Source organism: Phaethon aethereus (genome assembly GCF_964289735.1).
Source record: "Phaethon aethereus genome assembly, chromosome: 31".
Lineage (NCBI taxonomy): Eukaryota > Metazoa > Chordata > Aves > Phaethontiformes > Phaethontidae > Phaethon > Phaethon aethereus.
In genome coordinates this window covers 515,290-540,887 of record NC_138607.1, presented here as the reverse complement: position 1 = coordinate 540,887, position 25,598 = coordinate 515,290, and positions in this window count along the sequence as shown.

Sequence of the window (25,598 nt, the reverse complement as noted above, 5' to 3'; positions counted from 1 at the left end):
TGCAAAATGCTGCACTGGGCGAGAACACCATAAACAGTTTAAGACGAACGGCCACGCTCCTAAGTAAAACAATAAACCCAGCGCACGGGATCCGCGCAGCCTCTGCTTTGGCCTTCGCCTCTCGCCATCCGCCGCCAAAGCTGCTGCCGCATCCTGCGCGCCACGCGTAGCAGGTTTCCAGCCACGGCCTGAAAGGCGGTAAGGGTAAAATACGAGAAAATGTGCCATTACGCTCTGCAGTTACGGTTAATTCAGGTCCTGGTTTACAGTCCGGTTACGGAGTAAAGCTGCAGACTTTACATCACGTATTTGCCATTCAATATGCCAGATGTATAAAAAAGCCCGATACTTTAGAAAGTGGCACAAAGCTAATTCACAACCACCACATGAAGGACAGCTATAGGAGTAGTAATAATAAAAAAAAGACACTGATTAGCCTCACTATTTTCAGCAGATGACTATCTCAGCCACTTGATGGTCAGTCCTGGCAACAAATGCATCTGTTACAACCAAACGGGTGCCTTCCCTGCTCTCGCTACCCCTTGATTTTAGATATAAATAGCCTTTAAAACAATCAGGTCTGCTCCAGGAACAGAAACCAAAGGTTATTAACTACTGTGGCATGCTGTAATGATCACAGATTTGATGTGTTTTCCTGGAAACAAAGTTGAATGCAGAAACAACGCAAAGACCCAAGCACAGAATATGAGCTAGGATCCTGGCGTACAAGCTGGTGTAGACAGAAACGTTACAGAAAAGAAGGCTAACTGGAAAGTCCTCATTCTGCAAATGCTTACACGCTTACCAATCCATTACTTGAATCCACTAGCTTCGGATACAGTAAAGCCTGCGAGAGTAAACGTCGCGGTCTGCTTGGTAGATTCACCCGTGACTCCGTTCGCTGCATACTCAATATTTTCCCTTTCTGTCAAAAGGAATTGGTTTACCAAATGAAGCTCACATCGTTCATCATCGCTTTTATGGGAAACTGGCATAAAAAAAAAAGAAAAGAGTTTTCCTTAGGGTGAAAGAGGGAAAATGTTGTGTGGCCAAAAGATCAAATGCAAGTCCACTCACGCCCTAAGAAGTTAAGACCTCCTCTCCTATAACAATTCCCCACACAGAGCTCTAGAGAACGAGAACCTTGTTTTGCTAGTTCTTGGATTTCGCCCACAGTCAGGAACAAAAAAAATGTCTCCTCAAGGTTAACTGACAGAGACACGTCATTCTACAGCTGACAAGACACTAGGTGTTTGAGGAGGGAGGGGGTGATTAGGAGTTTGGGTTTGGTTTGAATTTTTTTTACGCCCCAATTTCATTACAAATTAAGGAGAAAAAAAAAAAAGAAATATATGCACACAGACACACGTAAAACTTTCCTCAGGTTTGGTTCCTTCCACAGTAGTCATCATGCATTCAAAATGAAGGCGCATCGCTGTGCAAAGCAACGTACCACTTCTCCGCATTATTCACAGGCGACACAGAAGTTCAACACACGAGTTCTGCAAGGACACAAAAGGGAAAAAACCACACACCATCTAGTTTCCTGCCCACTGAGAAACTGGAAAGCAGATTAAAAAAGGCAAGACATACAAGAAAAGATCCATGGCATTAAGAACTCTATTTTCTTGGTTAATATTGGTAACTGTTCCTGGGATTTCTTTGTAAAAAGAAACACAAAAGAATTAGACTATGATCAATGAGAACTAAGCCAGCAGGGTAAAAACCCAAACCCACCCAACACATACACAACTTGAACTCCTCAAAAACAGCTTCCAACCATTTCCTTAGAGGAAAAACGGGGAACATGCAGTTACTGGAGAATTCACTAGTTATGCCTTTCTGCGACTCTCCCCACCTACGTTTGGGGAGAAGACTATAAAACAAGTTCACAGTGAATGAGGTCCTTTAAACTAAAAATAGATTTAACTTATGAAAAGTATTTTACTTTTATATCAGAAAGCACTACAGTTTTTTACATTGCAAGTCATGAAAGTTTTGGTATTTCCTTGAATGCCCAGCAATTTACAACAAATGATTACGGATGGACAAAAGAAAAAAGCCAACCACCACAAAAATTCTTTCCTAAGCTTCCTGATTATAAAAGAAATCTAAAAAATACAGTGTACCCTTACAAGCCCTGAGCTCACAAAGAAAGCAAAGAACAAATATGAGCTGCATTATAAAAATCTCAATTTTTATGCCAGTCTCATGATTACAGTAGGCACTATTCAGGATATAAAAACATTTGGAGTTTGCCTACTGATGGGTCTTCCATAGCTTTCAGGGAAGCTTTCAAAGAGAAGCAGAAGTCTAACTCATCACCAACCAACTACTACTGTAGCAAGCCATCCTTTCTAAATCTGTCACACAGAATGCATGATTTTTACTTCAGATACATGTATTCATAAGCTCTACACACACACCTCTTCTGTGGACAGGAGTGGATGTTCTCCAAACACAGGCAGGAAAACAGGAACACAGAGGATTCACTGGAATTGCTACAACTGCTGAGCTAAGTGAGAAACACCCTTGATAACCATTTCCCCCCAGTGGTTTGTGACTGCAGCACCACTGGCACTTAGTCATAAGCTTGAGACTTTTGCCTTAGTATTAAAAAAACAAACCACGGATCCACAGCTCCGCTCCCCTGGACGGTCCCATATCTTCCCGCACAAGGAAGAAAACTGCCTCTAGGACTGTCCCTACAGCTTTACAAGCCCCACTCCGAGAGGCAGTGGGACCTGATGGAGGAACAATGATGATTAAGGTGCCCTTTTCCACCACTGATCTAGGAGAATGGAGAAAAGTTGCAAGAGACTATAGAAGCGACCCGGTGAGTGTTACTAAGCATTTTCAGTTCATGGTAAAACAACATAATCCAGACTGGAAAGGTATACAGTTGCTCTTAGAGTATATGACAGAAACAGAAAAGCAATTAATTTTGAAAACAGCAGAGAATTTAGCTGAAGACCATTACAAGATCACGGGGGGGGGATGTCAAAGAATATTTCCCCTCCGAGACCCAAAATGGGACGCTAATAAATCTGCCCATATGGAGAGGCTACAGGAATATCAAGACTGGATTTTGAAGGGAATGGAAAGGGCTATTCCCAAAACGACAAACTGGTCAGCTCTATATGCAGTTAAACAAGGTCCTTCTGAGTCCCCATCCGAGTTCCTGGATCGATTGAGGGATGTAATGCGCCGTAGCACACCGCTGGATCCTGGGTCAGAGGTAGGAATACAACAAATAGTCTCCCTGTTCTTGGGTCAGTCTACGGGGGACATTAGGCACAAACTCCAGAAGCTGCGCCCTACAGAAGGTAGAAATCTGGAAGTGTTGCTGGGTGAAGCGTGGAGAGTATTTAGTAATAGAGAGGAAGAATATAGACAAGGGCAAAGAGGAAGGATAGCAGTTGTCAGGGAAGAGGAGGAAGAGAGGCCTAGACGAGAACCATCTTGATTAGGTAAGGATCAATGTGCGTTGTGTAAGAAATTTGGTCATTGGAAAGGAGGGTGTCCAAGAAACAAGGCAAAGAGGCGAAGCCACCAGACAGGAAGAATAGTAGCCCATGTGAAAAAGGATTGACAGGGACCTGGGGAATGTACCCCAGCAGATCCACTGGTTATAATGAGGCTGGGGAAGGAAGAACAAGAAGTAGAATTTTTGGTTGACACAGGGGCAACATACTCGGTTTTAAATCAAGCCTTGATGCCCCTGGGAAACGACTATATCATGGTAAAAGGAGCGACTGGCCAAAGTGAAAAGGCGTATTTTTGTAAACCTTTGAAGTACAAATTGGGAAAACAATGGGGTATCCACAAATTCCTACATAGGCCCAACTCCCCAAAGCCACTTTTGGGAAGAGATTTGTTAGAACAATTGGGTGCAAAAATTACATTTGAAAAAGGAGAAATTACTCTGGAAGTAAAAGATCAGCAATATATCCAGATACTGAGTCTATTCTTAACCAGTCTGCCCGCAGAAGGGAAGGTAAGGAAGGAATTCGGCCAGTGATTGGAAGATTTTTATAAATAGGATTACTGAAAAACTGTGAGTCTGATTTCAACACCCCTGTATTACCTGTTCGTAAACCTGACGGGTTGTATAGTGTGGTCCAGGATCTACGGGCCGTAAATAAAATAACTGAGGACCTTTACCCCGTAGCAGCAAATCCATATACCCTGTTGACCGTCTTAACACCTGAACTAACTTGGTTTACTGTTTTAGATCTGAAGGATGCCTTCTTTTGCCTCCCTCTCCATGAAGCCAGCCAAAAATTATTTGCATTTGAATGGGAAAACCCCAAAAGTGGTCGCAAGACTCAGCTCACTTGGACGGTGTTGCCACAAGGATTTACGAACAGTCTACCATCTTTGGCAATGAGCTCGCAAAAGACTTGGAATCTTGGGAAATACCGTCTGGAGAAAGGAAACTGTTACGATACGATTGTATGATCTGGACGGGCAAAGAGAGCACACGAGCCTTTGAGCTACTAAAGAAAGCTTTGGTGTCGGCTCCGGCCTTAGAGCTCCCCGATGTGAGTAAACCGTTTTTTTCTCTTTTCCCACGAGAAACAGGGAATTGCTCTGGGAATATTAGCACAAGATCTGGGCCCCTATCGACGAGCAGTTACCTACTTTTCCAAACAGTTAGACGCAACTGCGAAGGGTTGGCCTGGATGCTTGAGAGCAATTACAGCTGTAATATTGAATGTACAAGAAGCCCGAAAATTTACTCTGGGCCAGAAGATGACTGTTTTAGTGTCTCACACAGTGTCCGCAGTGCTGGACGCAAAGGGTGGGCACTGGCTTTCTCCACAAAGATCCCTGAGATATCAGGCTATACTGATAGAATAGGATGATGTGGAGGTCGTAGTTACTAACATTGTCAACCCAGCTTCTTTCCTTAGTGGAAACACGGGAGAACCAGCGCATCATGACTGTTTGGAGACTATTGAAACAACGTACGCAAACCGACCAGATCTAAAAGACAACCCTATGGAAAGCGGAGAAAACTGGTTCACAGGTGGAAGCAGCTATGTCCTGAGTGGTAAAAGACACGTGGGATATGCCATTACCACTAGTCAAGAAATAATAGACCTTTGCCCATAAATACCTCTGCACAGAGCGCAGAAATAATTGCTCTGACCCGAGCCTTGGAAGTGGCTCAAGGCAAAGTTGTGAATATTTATACAGACTCAAGATATGCCTTCGGAGTTGTGCACGTGCATGGAACAATCTAGGAGGAAAGAGGGTTACTGAGCTCTCAAGGGAAAACTATTAAGCATGCAAAAGAGATTTTGAGACTGTTGAAAGCAGTCCAACTTGCTGAGAAGGTGGCGATTATGCATATTAAGGCTCACCGGAAAGTGAGCTCGGAATTGGAGAGAGGAAATGAGCTGGTGGACAGAGAGGCAAAACAGGTAGCTAAAACAGAGATTAAAACAGAAGGAGCTTTAGTCCCTGACGGCGAATCTCCCTAGAAGGTAAGCCAAAATATACCGAGGAAGATCAAAACCTTATCACAGATCTGGAAGGGTCATATAACAAAGAAGGGTGGGCTTATACCCCACGAGGAAAAGTGGTTATTCCCTCCTGCCTAATATGGCATTTGGTAAGGGAAGAACGTAGGAAAAGGCATTGGGAGATGGAGACTCTATATAAACATTTAATTAGAGAAAGTGTGGCCAGAAATTTGTATACTATGGTGAGACAGGTAACTCAACAACGTGATCTTTGCCTCCAAACTAATCCCAAGAATACCGCCAAGCCAGAAATGGGCCAGATTGGGAAAGACAATGGGCCTGGGCAACAATGACAGATTGATTTTATAGAACTTCCAAGAAAAGGGGGGTATCGATATTTATTGGTATTAACTGATACCTTTTCAGGTTGGCCAGAGGCATTCCCAAGCAGAACAGCTAAAGCTCGGGAGACAGCTAAAGCATTGATACAAGAGATAATACCACGTTTTGGAGTTCCAGCAACTATATCCTCTGACAGAGGACCACATTTTGTCTCTATTGATCCAGCATTTCAGTTACTTAATTATACTGGCCTCCCGGTTCCGCTAGGGACAGGGTGGTACTGGTTGTGTGGTACAGCAGCTCGGAAGACTTTACCTCTGAGGTGGTGGGGAGCATGTACGTTGGACACCCTGGTTCCCAACATCACTATTATTGATAAAACAACACAGAATCCCGTGAGAAGAAACTGAAGGGTGAGTAAGCCCTTAATAGAAAAGCCGACAAGCTCTCATAGCTTTGTGCGGTGGCTAATCCCATTTCTGGGGGTTAGCGAGTTAGAAAAAGCTATAATAAACATCTCGGCTGTAATAGAGATAATCAAGAATAAAACTATAGACTCCTGCCATCAGGAAACTCCAAGAAGAAACTACTAGTTTATCGAAAATAGTATCACAAAATCGTATGGCTCCAGATTTAATATTAGCCTCACAGGCAGGGGTGTGCACAGTAATCAATGTCAGCTGTTGCATGTATGTAGACCAAAGTGGGTGAATATCTGCTGACTTACGGGAGATCAGAGAACAAGCAAAAATCCTACGTGAAGTAACTCAAGATGACACCTTTTGGGGGTTTTCTGAGCTGTGGGAAAGTTAACCTCTTGGTTTGCCAAACCTATCATGGTTACAACGATTATTTGTTACTTGAATAATTATTGTGGTTCTATCCATAGCGCTTTGTGTTATAGTTCGATGTGCCCTGTGGTGTTTCCGGAACACAGGGGACTCCTACAGCGGATGGAAGAGGAACCAGTTACGACGCAGGCTTGAGTCTTACCAGTATTTTGAAAAGATGCTGGATAAGGATGTGATAAATGATTTAGTCCCAAACAGGATTCCAATTCAAATTTACAATTTATTAAGCGAATAGAGGCAAGCAAACAGCGCTGGGTGCTCCGGGAGTCTCCGCTCCACCAAGATGCACGCGGTACAGTTACTGTTCTTGGTTTCTATCCTGTCTGCTAATACGTATTCATGAATAGGCGTGTCTTCTTCGGCGCATGCCCTCTTCTCCTTCTAGAGTCTTGTCAAATCTTCCTCGGCGTGCCCCCAGGATGACCCCAAACTTTATGCATGCACTGTACAAGTTTCTCTTTACACAATACTATGCGGTCAGTGGTCAAACTGGTTTGAGCTGATATACCAGCAAAGTAGTTTAACTTTCTCCTGTAAAATACCCCTTTTTATGGTGCAGGAGAAATCCATAAAAGTACAGAAGATTACACTTCATCACACGAATCAGATGAACATATTTCACAATCCCCCATCTTCTTCTTTGCAGTATTGATTCGTGTTTTCATTTCCAATTGAGTACTGCAGATATCTGCATTCCTTGTATAACCGAGTAGATTAATCTAGTAACAATCCCCCACATATCCCCAGTACAACTATCCCGATTTTGGTAAGCCAATCACCACCCATAAAATCTCCCCAAAATCCTCCTAGATTGACTCCTTTCCAAGTTTGTCTCTCAGGAGGCCATTCGTTATACACCTGGCTCTCTCTGATTTATGGGTAACAGGAAAAAAACCTAGGTTTTATTGTTCCAATTCCTTGGCAAATATGATTACAGGTACAGGCTGTACAATTAGAAAAGGTCCTCACTTTTTCCATTTTTCTGGGGTAAACCCCAGCTGGACTTGTTCCAATATTGACTACAGTTATTTGCCGTAGTCAGAGTCAAGGAACTCACCCCAAGTAGAACTAGAAGAGGTCCGGTCAGGGCCATAGTGGTCGGCGGTCACAGCCCGAAGGGGTTGCAGCCCTTGGCAGACCCTTTTTAAGCCGCAATGCCAGTTCCCCTCCGGTCTTGCCCTCTCCTTTCCTTTAAGGGGGTGCTTTCTTAGTACCCAAATTAATTGAGCACTGCTTGTGAAGGCCAGAGCTTTGCTAGATCAGTGGTTTGGCCAGACCTGAGCACTTGCCCGAGCCTGGCGATCCTCTTTATTTGCAAGGCTTTATGGCTACAGAAAACTGCCAGTTAGCCTGCAACACTAATCTTACAAACACACACCACCTTCTACACAAAGGACAAATTCTAGTTCCAGCTCCTTTTTCCTGTTCTTCTTTTGCCAACAATTCCTTCCGATTATACTCGTTGGGAGTACCCATTGTTGTTTCCTATTACCCTTTCCCATTGTTTTCCAAACTTGGGGATTACTTATATTGCTCTCCATAGCTTCCCATGGCCATCATTCACCTTGATTTGTTCCACCACAAACGTAACAATTAGCTATATTCAATGTTTTCAGCAATGTTTTCAGCAAGATTTACAAATAGATTTTTAGCAACTGTGGGAATTTCATGTTTCACTCCTGTTTCTATTACAGGAGTAGCCGCAATAAAATTCCCACAGCAATTTAGTCAGATGTGACTTTCCACTCCTTCACTGGACCTTTCACTCGCGACACATGTGTCCATCCTTTTTCAGCAGTTCTCACAGCTGTTTCTGTAGTTAATAAAACAAGGAAAAGTCCTTCCCAGAGGGGAGATAGGTTTCCTTCTTTCCATGTTTTTGTCAGAATTTTATCTCCTGGTTCTAACTGATGAATTGCAAATCCTAAAGGTGGTGTTTGGGCCACCATCCCAATCTCTCTTAATTCTTTTAATCTTTTTCCAAGGGTAATTATATACTGTTGGATACTATGATGCTCAATTACATTGTTCCCCAGAGGTATTCCTTGAAAATAAGGCACGCCATATAACATTTCATATGGCGATAATCCAGTCTCACTGTATGGTTTAGTTCTTACGTTTAGAAGTGCCAGTGGTAAACATTTCGTCCAGGGCATTTGCGTCTCAATCATTAATTTAGCCAATTGTTGTTTTATTGTTTGATTCATTCTTTCTACCTTCCCCGAGCTTTGTGGGTGCCACGGAGTGTGGTATTCCCAATGAATACCTAATGATTGACATAATAGTTTTATTATTTTAGAAGTAAAATGTGTGCCCTGGTCAGAATCAATGTACTGGATTATCCCATATCTAGGTATCAAATGTTCCAATAAAATTTTTACCACCATCTGTGCCGTAGCTCGTGCTACAGGGTACGCTTCTACCCACTGTGTTAAATGATCTACTATTACCAATAAATATTTTATCCTCCCTACCTTAGGCAATTCAGTGAAATCGACTTGTACTTTCTCAAAAGGTCTGTAAGCTGTTTTTCTCCCTCCCGTGGCTGCTTGTCCAAACACTGTCTTATTTACCTTTTGTCAAGTTAAGCAACCTTGTGTAATTTGCTTTGCTATTTCAAAAATTCCAATACCACCAAATTGTTTAAGAAAATGATCACTTAACGCTTTTGTACCCCAATGTGTTTGCACACGCAAACGTTCTAATATTCGCCTGGTGTAGGCTTTTGGCAACATTTCTCACCCATCGGGCAGTGTCCATTTTCCTTGTTCTAATTTAGCTCCTATTTTCTCCAATTTTGTTTTCTTGTGGGGCAAACTTCTTCTCTCTTTCCTCTCGTTCTTCTTTGCTGGTGTCCTCCTTTGTTTGTATGGCATTAATTTTGGCAACTTTAGTCCTCAAGGCTGCTTCCTGGGCCTCTTTATCTGCTAAGTTATTTCCTCTCGTTCGGTAATCTAATCCCTTTTGGTGTCCCCTCACATGTACCACTGCTATCTCCTTTGGTTCTCTTAAAGCCTTTAAAATTTTTACTATTAATTCTTGATGTATTAAATTCCTCCCTTGAGTATTAATCAAACCTCTTTCTTCCCAAATTTTTCCAAAAGAGTGGACCACCCCATATGCGTATTTAGGATCTGTAAATATAGTCCCGCTTCTTCCTTTTAGTAATCCCAGGGCCCTACATAGGGCATACAGCTCACAAGCCTGAGCTGACCATGATGGACTCAGAGGTCCTGATTCCACAATTTCTAAGTCCTTATTAATTATTGCATATCCCGATTTTCTCTTCCCTTCTACCACTCAGGAGGAGCCATCTCTGAACAGCGCTTCTCCATTTTCCAACTCAGCATCTCTTAAATCTGGTCTCACCTTTGTCTGGGTCTCAATTACCTCTAAACAGTTATGTTGTAATTCCTCTGATGGTTCTCCAAACAAAAATTGTGCTGGACTCTGAGCAGAAGTCACGCTTAGTTCTAAGTCGGAGGAGTCTATTAGTATTGCTTCATACTTTAGAATCCGGCTGTCCATTAACCATTTTTCCACTTTTTGTTGTGAAACATTTCTGACATTGTGTGGGGTATACACTTTTAAAGGAGCACTGAAGGTAATCTTCCTAACTTCTTCTATTAATAATGCTGTAGCAACCAAAGCTTGGAGACAAGCAGGCCATCCTCTGCTTACTGGATCAAGTAACTTAGAACAATACCCCACGGGTTTTTTGATTCCTGCCCAGTCTTGAGTAAGAACTCCGTATGCTGTCTGGCTTGATGTATTCACAAAGAGAGAGAAAGGTTTTTCTAGATCTGGGAGGCTCAATACAGGTGCTTGTATTAATGCCTTTTTTACTTCCTCAAATCTCTGATCGTCTTCAATAAGCCATTTAAGTTGGTTATTAGTTAATTTTTCATATAGGAATTTTACTTTTTCACTATAATTTTCAAGCCATGGTCTACAATATCCTAATAATCCCAGTATTTGCCTAATTTCCGTTTTAGCTTGTGGGGGTCTTAAGGATGGAATCCCAGATACCCTATCAGGATCTAACTTCTTCCTTCCCTTACTCAGCCAATGTCCTAAGTATTTTACTTCTTGTTCTACAAACGGTAGCTTTTATCAGGACACCTTTAATCCCTTTTCCCCTAGAAAATTTAAAAATTTAATGGTGGCTTTTCGGATCCCCTCTTCAGTTTCTCCTGCTACTAATAAATCGTCCACATATTGCAATAATTTTACCTCCTTAGGTATGGTGAAATCTTGTAGAATTTTCTCTAAAGTTTGTCCAGATAGATTTGGTGACTCTGTAAACCCTTGTGGTAACACAGTCCATCTTAATGGTTGTTTTCGTCCTGTTTCGGGGTCCTCCCACTCAAAGGCAAAATAATCTCCGGATCCCTCATCCAGAGATGTGGAGTAATCGCTGAGGGGTACTTTGGAAATTTACCCTCTAAGAACAGCCAGGTGGAACGTAGCACTCATGCACAACGGGTCTGTGCCATCGAGAATCCCTGAACAGCCTTGGATGTTGGCAACATCAGGGGCGCCTGGTGTGCTGACTCTGGGAGAGATTACATGGAGGCTGGAGCGGAGTGGAGACGTCTACTTTAGGACAGCATGAATAGCTTTTTACTCTGCTAACTCTAATGGTATCTTCACAATTTTGTAACCGCAACATCTGCAATAGGCCTATCTAAAGTCAGAGGAGCTGAGTGCCACCCTGGGTGTCTCGTGTTTGAGTGGGTGGTCTCAGCATCTCTGGCTAGCTCTCGAAGACAAGCTTCTACTGCTCTATGGCATGTCATGAGAGACAGACATGCAGAGCCTCATGGAGTGGGCTATGGCTGTCCATGCTCAGCTGTGACTCAAGTGCTTTTGGAAATTCCAGGGAGAAATTTAAGTTCTTGGAAAGAGGATTCCCAAAAACTGGGGTGCTGTCAACTTTCACGTGTCAACAGGCTGAAGAAAAACATAATTTCTGAAGCAGTCGCTTCCTTAGATGCCAAAACCAATTTGATATCACGCTTCAGGTGACCCTGTTCTCTTGCGAATCCGGAACTTATGTACACAAGCTTTACTGTCACGGGTGCCGAATGGTAAGAAAGCATCACCGTTCAGGCGGGCTGAACAGGCTCTTCGGGAGGGACAGGCAGGGCAGGCGAGGGGGAGGAGCTGCACCGTGTGTAAGGTGGGCATCTGCTTTGGAGGACGGAGGGGCCCGTGAGAGCTGGTCCGTTCTAAAGAGCCACCTTTTAAAAGCCCAGGAGCAGGCCATGCCTTTGTGTTGAAAGTCAAGCAAGTGGGGTAGAACACCCACTTGCCTGAAGAGGGAACTCCTTTTGGAACTCAGGCGGAAAAAGAAATTGTATCAACGATCCCTAGAAGCAAGGCCAGCCTTGGCAGGAAGACTACGGAGCTGTGCTTCACATATGTAGGGAGAAATGATGGAAGGCCAAAGCTCAGCTAGAGTTGAAACTGGCCAGTGTTCTGTCAGACAACAAAAAAAGCCTTTTGAAGTATGCTAAGAGAAAGAGGAGGTCTAAGGAAAGTATTGCACTCCATTCCTTCCTTCCTTCCTTCCTTCCTCCCTTCTTTCCTTCCTTCCTTCCTTCCTTCCTTCCTCCCTTCCTTCCTCCCTTCCTTCCTCCCTTCCTCCCTTCCTTCCTCCCTTCCGCCCCTCTCTTCCTTCCCTTCCGCCAAACATTAAACAAGAGCTTGTGGTTTGGTTATTAGCTTCTCCTTAGTCTGCTTGATAGACTTGGAGCCAAAGAGACAACAGGCCTGGCTCCAGCAGGTGCAAGGATGGCTTTCTTCTCTCTGCCAACCGTCCAAGGCATGGCAGGAAGGGCGGGAAGTGGGCAGGGCGTGCCTGCAAGCCCCTGGGCTGCACCAGGCTGCTCTGCTCTGCTTCATGCCACTTCCCCCCTCGCCGCCCGGGAGAGGCTGGGCTTCTGCAGACAGCCGCTCACTCGAGAAGGCAGCTAGGCAGCTGCTGCTTCTATTGCACTTGGCAAAGCCAAACTCCTCTCCAGTGTTCCGGGAGAGTGCCAAGGCCACCTTCCAGCGGGACATGCTGTAAAGAAGAAGAAGAAGAAGAAGAAGAAGGTTGCCTTTAACAAGTTGGAGTTAAGGAAGCTCTGCCCCTGGGCTCCGTGGCCAGGTGCATCCTCTTCCTCCCAGTCCCAGCACAAGAGAGCGCCTTTCGCTGGGACCGCTGCTTTGGCTGGAGGCAACGTGCCCGTCTCAAGCGCACGACAGTGGCACGGGGGGACCTGCGGGAAGAGGGTGGGACGGACTGCGGGCGGCACCGGTACGCGCACCAAGCACCCCGGCACACATGCGCACATACTCGTGAGCAAGAGCAGCTCAGCAAAGCTGCTGGAAAGCGGCGTGGCAGAAAAGGCCCGTGGGTCCTGCTGGACACCAAGCTGAGCAGCAGCCAGCACCGTGCCCTTGGCCAAAGGCGGCGGGCGGCGGTGCCCTGGGCTGCGCTGGGCAAAGCCTTGCCAGCAGCTGGAGGGAGGGGAGCCTTGCCCTCTGCTCAGCGCTGCTGAGGCCATGCCCGCAGTGCTGTGCCCAGGCCCGGGCTCCCCAGGCCGAGAGAGACAGGAGCCCCTCCCCCAGCCCCGCCCCCCAGCCCCCCCCCCCCGGGCTTGGAATGGCAGCTGTGATGTCGCGGCGCTGGCCCGGCAACGGCCACAGTGCCTGCAGGCACGGCTCTGCCAGCACCCGGCAGCTCCAGGGAGAGACCAGCTCTCACCCAGCGGCACTGCCCGGCACCGGGACCCCCTCGACAGCCTCGCTCCAGCCGGCTGGGAGCTCTCCGGAGCCCCAGCAGCGTGTCCGGCGCGAGGACTCCCCTGGCCCCGGCACGATGGGCCAGCTGAACTGCTGCTACGGCTCCAGGTGGGCTCCCCCCGCGGCTCGGGGACACGCCGGCGCAGCCGGGCCCCGCAGCAGCCGCCTTTCTCACGCCCTTTGCCGCCTGCTCTGCAGGGTCTACCCTGGCCCCGAGCAGCAGTGCGCGCCCGGCCCGGCATCAGCCGAGCCGCTGCTCCACCAGCGCGTGCGGGTGACGCAGGGCCGCGGGACGGGGAAGAGGCACCTCCTCCTCTTCAGCGATGCCTTGATCATCGCCAAGGCCAAGTAAGAGGCGCAGACCCCGGCTGCCTTTCCTCCTAAGGCCTGGCCCCGGCACCGGGGCAGGGACGCCCGAGGAGCAGCCCCAGGCCCCGGCACCCTGCTGCTGGCTGCACCCGTGGCCGTGCGCGGGGCAGGCGGAGGCCAGAGGGCAGCCGCCGGGCTCGGCCACCTCCAGGTCACTCCCTGCCGCTACTCTCTGCAGACGTGGCAGCGCCCCGCGCCCGCAGCTCTGCCTGGCCCTGCGCCGGCTGTGGGTGCTGAGCGGCGGCAAGGGGGCGGCCGGGGATGCCGCCCAGGAGGAGGAAGACAAGGCCACCACGTCCCTCGTCCTCGCCTGGCCCTACGGCTTCTGCGTTGTCACCTTCTGGTGGGTCTCGGTGCCACGTCCCCCAGCAGGGCCGGGCAGCGCTTCTGTCCGGCCCCACGCCGCTTCCTCCTGCCTCTGCAGCCGTCCCCACGGGGCAGGGCTGTGCGGGCGCCCGCCTCTGCCCGCGGGCTGGGCAGCAGCGGGCACTCAGGCTCTTTCTCCTCTCTTTCCTGCAGCTCCCGCTCACTGAAGGAGCTCTGGCTCAGCGCGCTCCGTGGGTAAGCCCTGCCTGGCAGAGCAGCTTGGGGGGCCCGTGCTCACAGCACGGGGGGATGCTCTAGCCGTAGCCGTATGATGCGGAAACGCCGCTCCTGAGCTGGGGAGAGCTGCCCCCACGGCTGCGGGCGGCTCTGGAGTGGGCAGAGCTGGCGGAGCTGCTTCACCCAGCCCCGTCCTCCCCCCTTGCCGCTGCTCTCCGCTCGACGGCCGGGCGGTGCCCAGCTGCTTCGGGGCAGCTTGGAAGGGCTCCCCGGGCTGGCAGGCGAGGGAAGAGGCAGCTTGGGTCTCACACAGCTCTTTCTCTGCCCCTGCCCCGTGCACAGGCCAGCAGAAGGAGTGCAGGGAGCCCGCGTCACCCAGCTGCCCTCCATCAAGCTCCTGCTGAAGGAGCTGCGCGGCCGCAATGCCGTGAGTGTCCCTCCCGGCCCCGCTCTGCCCCAGGGGCTGCTCCAACCCCGCACCAGCCCCATCGCTTCTCACCTGCTGCTCTTCTCCCCTTGCCCAGGCCAAAACACTCAACGCCAGCGGCCTGGAGAGGCTGGTCGAGGGCCTGGCAGAGGTGAGGAGCCCCCGGGCCGCCATCTCGGCCGTCCCCACATCTCACTCATGGCCCGCGGCCGATGCAGCTCGCCAGGGGCCCTTCGTGCTGCGGGGCTGCTCGCTGAGCGCAGCGCATTTCTTGCAGGCTGGTGCCCAGCAGCGGCCACCTCCCGTCCCCTCCGGCAGCCAAGGTGGACGTGGCCACTCGGACGGTGAGTTTGGAGGAGACGGGGGCAGGACGGCCCCTCTCTCCTGCGCTGGCAGGCGGCAGCCGCGCTGCTCAGGGGCTGCTGCTGCCCTTCCCGCAGGGCACGGCCGCAGAGAGCTGAGCCCCCGGGGCGCCTCGTTCCCCAGCCACGCCTCTCCCTCGCTGTTGGCGGGGACGCCCAGCACGCAGAGGCTCGGGCAGCATTCACCTGGCGCTTGCCCTCCATGGCTCTCTGCTCTGTTTTCCCTGGCGGCAGGCGGGACCCGCAGCAGGACGAGGGGGCTGCCCTGGCCCTTTGCGCGGCGAGGGACCTTGGCCGCTGCGGAGGCGCCCGGGCAGTCGGGCTGTGCCGGCAGGGCGGGTCTCTTCGGCCGGCCCCTGGCAGCTCTCTGCAGCCAGGACGGCACGCTGCCCCAGCCCCTCCAGGTAAGCCAGCAGAGGGACCCCGGCTGGGGCTCGGGGACCAAGCCGGCTCCGCCCCACCTCCCCCACCTCCAGCCACCCCTGCGTCCTGCCCTAGTGAAAGCAGAGCCGCCCACGCTCGCTCCTGGCCCGGAGGAAGGCTCACCGGCCCCGGGGCCTGTCCCCAGCCAAGCAACTGTCCTCCTCTGTCCCCCGCAGCTCTTTGAGGAGGAGGACGATGTGGCTGGGCTTGCCGGCACGTCGGCCAAGGAGTTGCCAGCACCAGAGGCGGAAGCAGAAGCAGCAGCGGTATGTCAGGGCCACAAAGAGGGTGACAGCACTGTCAGAAGTTGAGAGTGCTGCCGCAGGGACAAGCAAGGTCACCCACTAGCCGGCAGCTCTGCAAAGGTGCAGAGGAAGGGTGGTGCAGGATGGCCATGGCGGTTTGTGCGGTGATGCCACCAGAACTGGCTCAGCTGGGCTGAGCAAACCCATCCAAGGGCTGTGCCTTTCCGAGCTAAGGTAGCAATTGGGCAGGAAGGTCCTTGCCACCCGTTAACTTGCACATTTCCATTGCAGGTGCCTCCAGTCCCTCCAGAAAGTGAACACCTGGAGAGCTCCTCTGGGGAGACAAGGTAAAATGAGCTAGGTGTGCTTAAGAGCAGAATTGGTTCACGTTTATCATGGCTTGACCTGTCTAACAATACATTGAATGGAAAGTTTGCCAGGCTCGAGAAGAGCAACCTGTGAAGAGGGGAGCAACGGGCTACTGGACAGCGAGAGGAGCAAGTTGGGAGCAGAGCTCTGCGGGATGGGCAACTGAGGACATCCAGGCAGGCAAGAAGAACGAGGAGCCCAGGTGTGTAGCAGGCTCTGCTGCCCATCTTTCAAAGCTCCAAACACTGCTCCGACTATGGGCAATATTTCTGAGGTGCGCAGAGATGGCACCGGGCAGGAAGCCCGCAGCTGCCCGTGGGAGAGCGTGTCTGTCAGGAGGAACATATCACTCCAGCGTTGGCAGCTCTCCTTCTGCACTTGTGGCAGCTCTGTTTGTGCAAGGCTGAGCAACACCCCAGCAGAGTCACAAGGCTCATAGCAATTTTTTGAGCTCTTTGACCCGCTGCCTACAGAAAGAGGCAAAGTCTCCCTTTTCTCTTCATGTCAGCTGGCAAGCCCAGCACTGGCTGCTGGTGTCTGAATCCCAAAGACGCAGCAAGGAGCTGTGTCACGTAGCTGTAGACCCTGAGGTACTGGCACTTCGTAAAAAGCTCACGTTGCACCTGAGACAATTGAGGGAAGAAGAAAACAACCAAACACTACCAAAGCAGCGTGTTTTGCCTTCAAGCCTGGCTTTCTAGCAAGGGACAGTGAGGCGTGCTGCTGCTCGGCTTTTGGAAAGGACCACAGCACAGCTGCCCTGCCCAGCCCTGCTGCCTAGCAAAGCAGTGCTGCACATCTCTGTCAACTTGCAGAGCTCTGAGGGTGTCACATGTGTGGAGAAGGGGACAAAGCCGTGCCGTAGCCACTGCCAGGGAGGGTTCCCTCTCGTGTGCCAGGAACTGCCCCTTGGACAGCACACTGCCCAAAGAACGGGGCACAAAGTCGTGCCTCTTCCCGCCTTCATGGTTTCATCAGCACTTTGGACTCTCTTCTTGCAGGTGCCGATTTTTTTCTGCTGCCCGGATTGCCCGCATGAGCGCTGCTGCCTGGGCTTTGAGGGGCGCGATGCAGCCCCAGCACCACCTCGGCGGAGGCGAGGAGGGAGGCACCGCGCCCTTCTGCTCCGGCCGGCACATTTCACTCGGGCACCGCGACGCCGGAGCGGCCCCGCACCGCCCTCAGACCCAGCCCAGCCCTGGCGGGAGGCCTTGCTGGCTCACCCCTCGGCTCCGTCAGCAAAAGCCCACCAGCCGGCACAGCTGCCCCCGTGGGGAGCTGGCATGTCACCTGCAGATTCCATGGGGCGTGCTGGGCGTGGAGGTGTATATCATCTGAGAGGGACACGAGGGACACGCTGGACAGCATGTTCCAGACTATAAAACCCTCCAGGTTTTCTTTGCCGCTACTCATTCTTGGCAGAGAGACGCTGCACCACCTTGCTGCATACAAGAAGGGAGCACCCATTGCTGCCCTTTGGTCGGTGCAAGTCCTTGTATGCAGCACACAGCACAATACCCTTTCTTAGTATTCTTGATCAAACATGACTGGCTTGCAGTTTCCATTAGCTGAGTTAACTCCAGGTTAGCTACAGCAAAAACTCCGCTCTTACTTCTCCGACCCATCAGCGCTCTCTGGACCGACGCAAACACCCCCCTTTCTGTCAATCAGAACTGGAGTGGTGATGCTTTGCTTTCAGCCACAACACGTGCCTGTGCCTAGGGACTGATGGGAAGGAGGAGTTAAAAAAGCCAGCTTACATGGTGCCCCAAATCCCACCCACCCTCCAGGACCGGAAAAAAACTGGACACACCCCCATATTTATTCTAGCCATTCTGTAGCCAGTACAGTCATTTCAGTGTCGATTCTGGTTGATTCTGCAGCTTTATAACAGTTGAAACACCCAGCTCATCAAGGCGGCTGATCTAGAAGGCAGGGGATCTGAACTGGCCCCAACTACCTATGATGTGACAGTGTCCATAACTCGGGTTAATTACAGGTTGTCCTGTGACATAAGGATGTAGCGCTCTTTCACCTTTCTCCTTTGAAGCTTTGGGGTTTGTGCACGGGAGCCTTATGTACCTTTCTTTTCAGAGTTGCTCATCGTTTCAGCATTGTTTCTGATGAGGAAAACATCCTTTCTGTGTAGATGTTAATTTATGTACATTTAATAAACAGCATGGTATCCTATACTACCAATGATCTTTTTTTCAGACTAATGAAAAGTTCAAGACAAAAGCATGCTTTGTGTCTGCAAAGAAAAGTGTCTGTAACTGTATTAAAAAGCTGCGGTTGTTTCACTCGCGGATGTTTGTAGCTATAGCAGAAACAGAGCTGCTGGCTGCCTTACTGCGAGATCCACAGGACACCAGTCTTCTCCTGAAGGCTTTCTACCAGCGTAATACTGTTTGAGTTGCCACTCCATTAAAACAGGACTTGTTCACTAATTGGTTCCTACATGAAAACCCGAGGATAGAAACTTGACCCTGGTTGGCAATGTCAAAAGCAGCATGAGGCGAGGCTGCCCAAAGCCTGGCTGCTGCGCTTGGAGGAAATGTGCCTTGAGTCCCGATGGGCAGACAGGGCACGCCTCTGCAAGTCTGCTTCGCAACACAGCACGACGCAACACACCTGTGTACAAAGAGCATTAACATCATCACAGGTACAGCCAGTCACAAGGTGGGCAATGCCCGAGTGAAGGCTGCCAGCTGTCCTGCTGGCCGGCTCTGTCCTTCACGGCTGCAGACTCCCTTTCCCAGGCACTCACTGAGCCAGGGGCTGGCTTCGCACTCGGAAAGCACGTAGCCCATGCAGCAGCTCACTCCACTGCTCACCGTGGTTCCCCATGGCTGCTTATCTACCCAACAGATCTCTTAGTCCCTCCTGTTTGTGTATGGAGAAGGACTCGCAGGAGATGGGATCACAGTGATCACCAAACAGGGGAGTTGAAACTTTTGAGTGTAATGAGATACAGCTCAGAGGAGTTGCTACCTTGCTTTTCAGGAGAGCAAACTTGAAGCTACTCAGAGAGCTAGTCTGCAGTGTCCCCTACGAAGCTGCTTTGGAGGCCTTAGGGCTCAGAGAGCAGCTTAGTTTTTCAGAACCACCTTCTGCAAGCACGGGAGCAGGCAATCTGGTGGAGTCTGAAGTCAAACAAGAGGGGCAGAAGACCAGCTTGGCTGAACAGGGACCTCCTTTTTCAACTCAGGTGGAAAAAGGAATGTTATGATCCCTGGGACCAAGGTCCGGCTTGGCAGGAAGATCACAGAGCTGTAGTTCATACGTGTAAGGAGAGAACAGAAAAGGGCAAAGCTCAGCTAGAGCTGAAATTGGCCAGTGTTGTGTCGGGCTATAAAAAGGGCTTTTTACAGTACGTTCATAGCAATCGCTCATTGAGCACGGCCAGGGACTCTCTGAGGAGGAGGAGGATGTGGCTGGGCTTGCCGGTGCATCGGCCACAGAGCTGCCAGCACCAGGGGCAGAAGCAGAAAGCGCAGAGGTCTGTGAGGTGCACAGAGAGCGGGGGCTGCGCAAACCCCTCCGAGCGTATGGCGGAATACGTTGTATCGCGTGATACGTTGTATGACGTTGGCGGTTTTGGGGGGTAACTATGTACGTACTGTAGGGATACATGCTTTCTTACAGGATGAAAAGATGTAATGTTGTCGTGGTTTAGCCCCAGCCGGCAACTAAGCACCACGCAGCCGCTCGCTCACTCCCCCTCCCACAGTAGGGTGGGGGAGAGAATTCGGAAAAAAACCTCGTGGGTTGAGATAAACATGGTTTAATAGGACAGAAAGAAAGAAGGAAACAACAATGATAATACCAACAAAGGAATGTACAAGAACAAGTGATGCCCAATACAGCAATTGCTCACCACCCGGCGATCGACAGCCCGTCCCCGAGCAGCGATTTCCGCCCCCCGGCCAACTCCAGTTTATGTACTGGGCATGACGTCGGATGGTAGGGAATATCTCTTTGGCCAGTCTGGGTCAGCCATCCCAGCTGTGTCCCCTCCCAGCTCCCCGTGCACCCCCAACCTCCTTGCTAGCAGGCCAGCACGAGAAGCTGGACTGTCCTTGACTGCTCAGCAACAACCCAAAACATCAGCACATTATCAACAGTTTCTCATCCCAAATCCAAAACACAGTGTCACACTGGCTTCTGTGAAGAAAACCAGCTCTATCCTGGCTGAAAACAGGACACAGGGAATAAGGGAAGCGGTTCCCCGAGGGCAAAACATTACTAAAGCATTTAATGAACAACAAGGGAAAGACGAATCTCCAACAGAATGGTTGGAGAGGTTGAGGAAAAACCTACAAATGTACTCTGGAATTGATCCGAATACAGTGGCTGGGACCGCACTCCTTAGAACACAATTTGTAGCTAAATCCTGGGGGCATATAAGAAGGAAATTAGAAAAATTGGAAGATTGGCAAGAAAGAAGATTAGAGGAGTTACTTAGAGAAGCCCAGAAAGTCTATGTTAGGAGGGACGAAGAAAAACAAAAAGCAAAAGCAAAAATTTTTGTACATGTCAGTAGTAGGAGCAAAAGGAGAGCCTTTTAAAGTAAATATATTGAAAGATGTAGAAGTAGAAACAGAAAAGAAAATTTGTCTTAATGATTTACTTTTGCTCCCTGAAGCGGAATACAATTTATTAGGAAGGGATTTGATTTTGAAGTTAAACTTGAGCATTCAGAGTCAAGGGGACAAATTGCAGATTAAATTATACACTTTAACACAAGAGGATGAAGAAGCTATTAACCCCTCAGTGTGGTATAAGGAAGGGGAAACTGGAAAGATAAAAATGGACCCCATAAGCGTTCAAATAACAGATCCGCACCGCCCAATTAGAATCAAGCAATACTCTATACCTATGGAGGGTCAAAAAGGATTAAAACCTGTAGTTGACAGACTTTTGGAAAAAGGAACCCTAGAACCATGTATGTCACCTCATAACATGCCCATTCTTCCCGTAAAGAAACCGGATGGGTCATACAGGACGGTGCAGGACTTAAGAGCTGTAAATCAGCGAACAATCACTAAATTCCCTGTGGTGGCAAATCCTTATACTTTATTGAGTCATATATCTCCCAAACATACTTGGTATAGTGTAACAGATTTGAAAGATGCTTTTTGGGCCTGTCCTCTGGATGAGGGATCCGGAGATTATTTTGCCTTTGAGTGGGAGGACCCCGAAACAGGACGAAAACAACCATTAAGATGGACTGTGTTACCACAAGGGTTTACAGAGTCACCAAATCTATTTGGACAAACTTTAGAGAAAATTCTACAAGATTTCACAATACCTAAGGAGGTAAAATTATTGCAATATGTGGACGATTTATTAGTAGCAGGAGAAACTGAAGAGGGGATCCGAAAAGCCACCATTAAATTGTTAAATTTTCTAGGGGAAAAGGGATTAAAGGTGTCCCGATCAAAGCTACAGTTTGTAGAACAAGAAGTAAAATACTTAGGACATTGGCTGAGTAAGGGAAGGAAGAAGTTAGATCCTGATAGGGTATCTGGGATTCCATCCTTAAGACCCCCACAAGCTAAAACGGAAATTAGGCAAATACTGGGATTATTAGGATATTGTAGACCATGGCTTGAAAATTATAGTGAAAAAGTAAAATTCCTATATGAAAAATTAACTAATAACCAACTTAAATGGCTTATTGAAGACGATCAGAGATTTGAGGAAGTAAAAAAGGCATTAATACAAGCACCTGTATTGAGCCTCCCAGATCTAGAAAAACCTTTCTATCTCTTTGTGAATACATCAAGCCAGACAGCATACGGAGTTCTTACTCAAGACTGGGCAGGAATCAAAAAACCCGTGGGGTATTGTTCTAAGTTACTTGATCCAGTAAGCAGAGGATGGCCTGCTTGTCTCCAAGCTTTGGTTGCTACAGCATTATTAATAGAAGAAGTTAGGAAGATTACCTTCAGTGCTCCTTTAAAAGTGTATACCCCACACAATGTCAGAAATGTTTCACAACAAAAAGCGGAAAAATGGTTAATGGACAGCCAGATTCTAAAGTACGAAGCAATACTAATAGACTCCCCTGACTAAGCGTGACTTCTGCTCAGAGTCCAGCACAATTTTTGTTTGGAGAACCATCAGAGGAATTACAACATAACTGTTTAGAGGTAATTGAGACCCAGACTAAGGTGAGACCAGATTTAAGACATGCTGAGTTGGAAAATGGAGAAGCGCTGTTCAGAGATGGCTCCTCCTGAGTGGTAGAAGGGAAGAGAAAATCGGGATATGCAATAATTAATAAGGACTTAGAACTTGTGGAATCAGGACCTCTGAGTCCATCATGGTCAGCTCAAGCTTGTGAGCTGTATGCCCTATGTAGGGCCCTGGAATTACTAAAAGGAAGAAGCGGGACTATATTTACAGATTCTAAATACGCATATGGGGTGGTCCACTCTTTTGGAAAAATTTGGGAAGAAAGAGGTTTGATTAATACTCAAGGGAGGAATTTAATACATCAAGAATTAATAGTAAAAATTTTAAAGGCTTTAAGAGAACCAAAGGAGATAGCAGTGGTACATGTGAGGGGACACCAAAAGGGATTAGATTACCGAACTAGAGGAAATAACTTAGCAGATAAAGAGGCCCAGGAAGCAGCCTTGAGGACTAAAGTTGCCAAAATTAATGTCATACAAACAAAGGAGGACACCAGCAAAGAAGAACGAGAGGAAAGAGAGAAGTTTGCCCCAGAAGAACAAACAAAATTGGAGAAAATAGGAGCTAAATTAGAACAAGGAAAATGGACACTGCCCGATGGGCGAGAAATGTTGCCAAAAGCCTACACCAGGCGAATATTAGAACGTTTGCGTGTGCAAACACATTGGGGTACAAAAGCGTTAAGTGATCATTTTCTTAAACAATTTGGTGGTATTGGAATTTTTGAAATAGCAAAGCAAATTACACAAGCTTGCTTAACTTGACAAAAGGTAAATAAGACAGTGTTTGGACAAGCAGCCACGGGAGGGAGAAAAACAGCTTACAGACCTTTTGAGAAAGTACAAGTCGATTTCACTGCATTGCCTAAGGTAGGGAGGATAAAATATTTATTGGTAATAGTAGATCATTTAACACAGTGGGTAGAAGCGTACCCTGTAGCACGAGCTACGGCACAGATGGTGGTAAAAATTTTATTGGAACATTTGATACCTAGATATGGGATAATCCAGTACATTGATTCTGACCAGGGCACACATTTTACTTCTAAAATAATAAAACTATTATGTCAATCATTAGGTATTCAGTGGGAATACCACACTCCGTGGCACCCACAAAGCTCGGGGAAGGCAGAAAGAATGAATCAAACAATAAAACAACAATTGGCTAAATTAATGATTGAGACGCAAATGCCCTGGACCAAATGTTTACCACTGGCACTTCTAAACGTAAGAACTAAACCATACAGTGAGACTGGATTATCGCCATATGAAATGTTATATGGCGTGCCTTATTTTCAAGGAACGCCTCTGGGGAACAATGTAATTGAGCATCACAGTATCCAACAATATATAATTACCCTTGGAAAAAGATTAAAAGAATTAAGAGAGATTGGGATGGTGGCCCAAACACCACCTTTAGGATTTGCAATTCATCAGTTAGAACCAGGAGATAAAATTCTGACAAAAACATGGAAAGAAGGAAACCTATCTCCCCTCTGGGAAGGACCTTTCCTTGTTTTATTAACTACAGAAACAGCTGTGAGAACTGCTGAAAAAGGATGGACACATGTGTCACGAGTGAAAGGTCCAGTGAAGGAGTGGAAAGTCACATCTGACTAAATTGCTGTGGGAATTTTATTGCGGCTACTCCTGTAATAGAAACAGGAGTGAAACATGAAATTCCCACAGTTGCTAAAAATCTATTTGTAAATCTTGCTGAAAACATTGTTGAAAACATTGAATATAGCTAATTGTTACGTTTGTGGTGGAACAAATCAAGGTGAACGATGGCCATGGGAAGCTATGGAGAGCAATATAAGTAATCCCCAAGTTTGGAAAACAATGGGAAAGGGTAATAGGAAACAACAATGGGTACTCCAATCGAGTATAATCGGAAGGAGTTGTTGGCAAAAGAAGAACAGGAAAAAGGAGCTGGAACTAGAATTTGTCCTTTGTGTAGAAGGTGGTGTGTATTTGTAAGATTAGTGTTGCAGGCTAACTGGCAGTTTTCTGTAGCCATAAAGCCTTGCAAATAAAGAGGATCGCCAGGCTCGGGCAAGTGCTCAGGTCTGGACAAACCCCTGATCTAGCAAAGCTCTGGCCTTCACAAGCAGTGCTCAATTAATTTGGGTACTAAGAAAGCACCCCCTTAAAGGAAAGGAGAGGGCAAGACCGGAGGGGAACTGGTATTGCGGCTTAAAAAGGGTCTGCCAAGGGCTGCAACCCCTTCGGGCTGTGACCGCCGACCACTATGGCCCTGACCGGACCTCTTCTAGTTCTACTTGGGGTGAGTTCCTTGACTCTGACTACGGCAAATAACTGTAGTCAATATTGGAACAAGTCCAGCTGGGGTTTACCCCAGAAAAATGGAAAAAGTGAGGACCTTTTCTAATTGTACAGCCTGTACCTGTAATCGTATTTGCCAAGGAATTGGAACAATAAAACCTAGGTTTTTTTCCTGTTACCCATAAATCAGGGAGAGCCAGGTGTATAATGAATGGCCTCCTGAGAGACAAACTTGGAAAGGAGTCAATCTTGGAGGATTTTGGGGAGATTTTATGGGTGGTGATTGGCTTACTAAAATCGGGATAGTTGTACTGGGGATATGTGGGGGATTGTTACTAGATTAATCTACTCGGTTATACAAGGAATGCAGATATCTGCAGTAATCAATTGGAAATGAAAACACGAATCAATACTGCAAAGAAGAAGATGGGGGATTGTGAAATATGTTCATCTGATTCGTGTGATGAAGTGTAATCTTCTGTACTTTTATGGATTTCTCCTGCACCATAAAAAGGGGTATTTTACAGAAGAAAGTTAAACTACTTTGCTGGTATATCAGCTCAAACCAGTTTGACCACTGACCGCATAGTATTGTGTAAAGAGAAACTTGTAAAGTGCATGCATAAAGTTTGGGGTCATCCTGGGGGCACGCCGAGGAAGATTTGACAAGACTCTAGAAGGAGAAGAGGGCATGCGCCGAAGAAGACACGCCTATTCATGAATACGTATTAGCAGACAGGATACAAACCAAGAACAGTAACTGTACCGCGTGCATCTTGGTGGAGCGGAGACTCCCGGAGCACCCAGCGCTGTTTGCTTGCCTCTATTCGCTTAATAAATTGTAAATTTGAATTGGAATCCTGTTTGGGACTAAATCATTTATCACATCCTTATCCAGCATCTTTTCAAAATACTGGT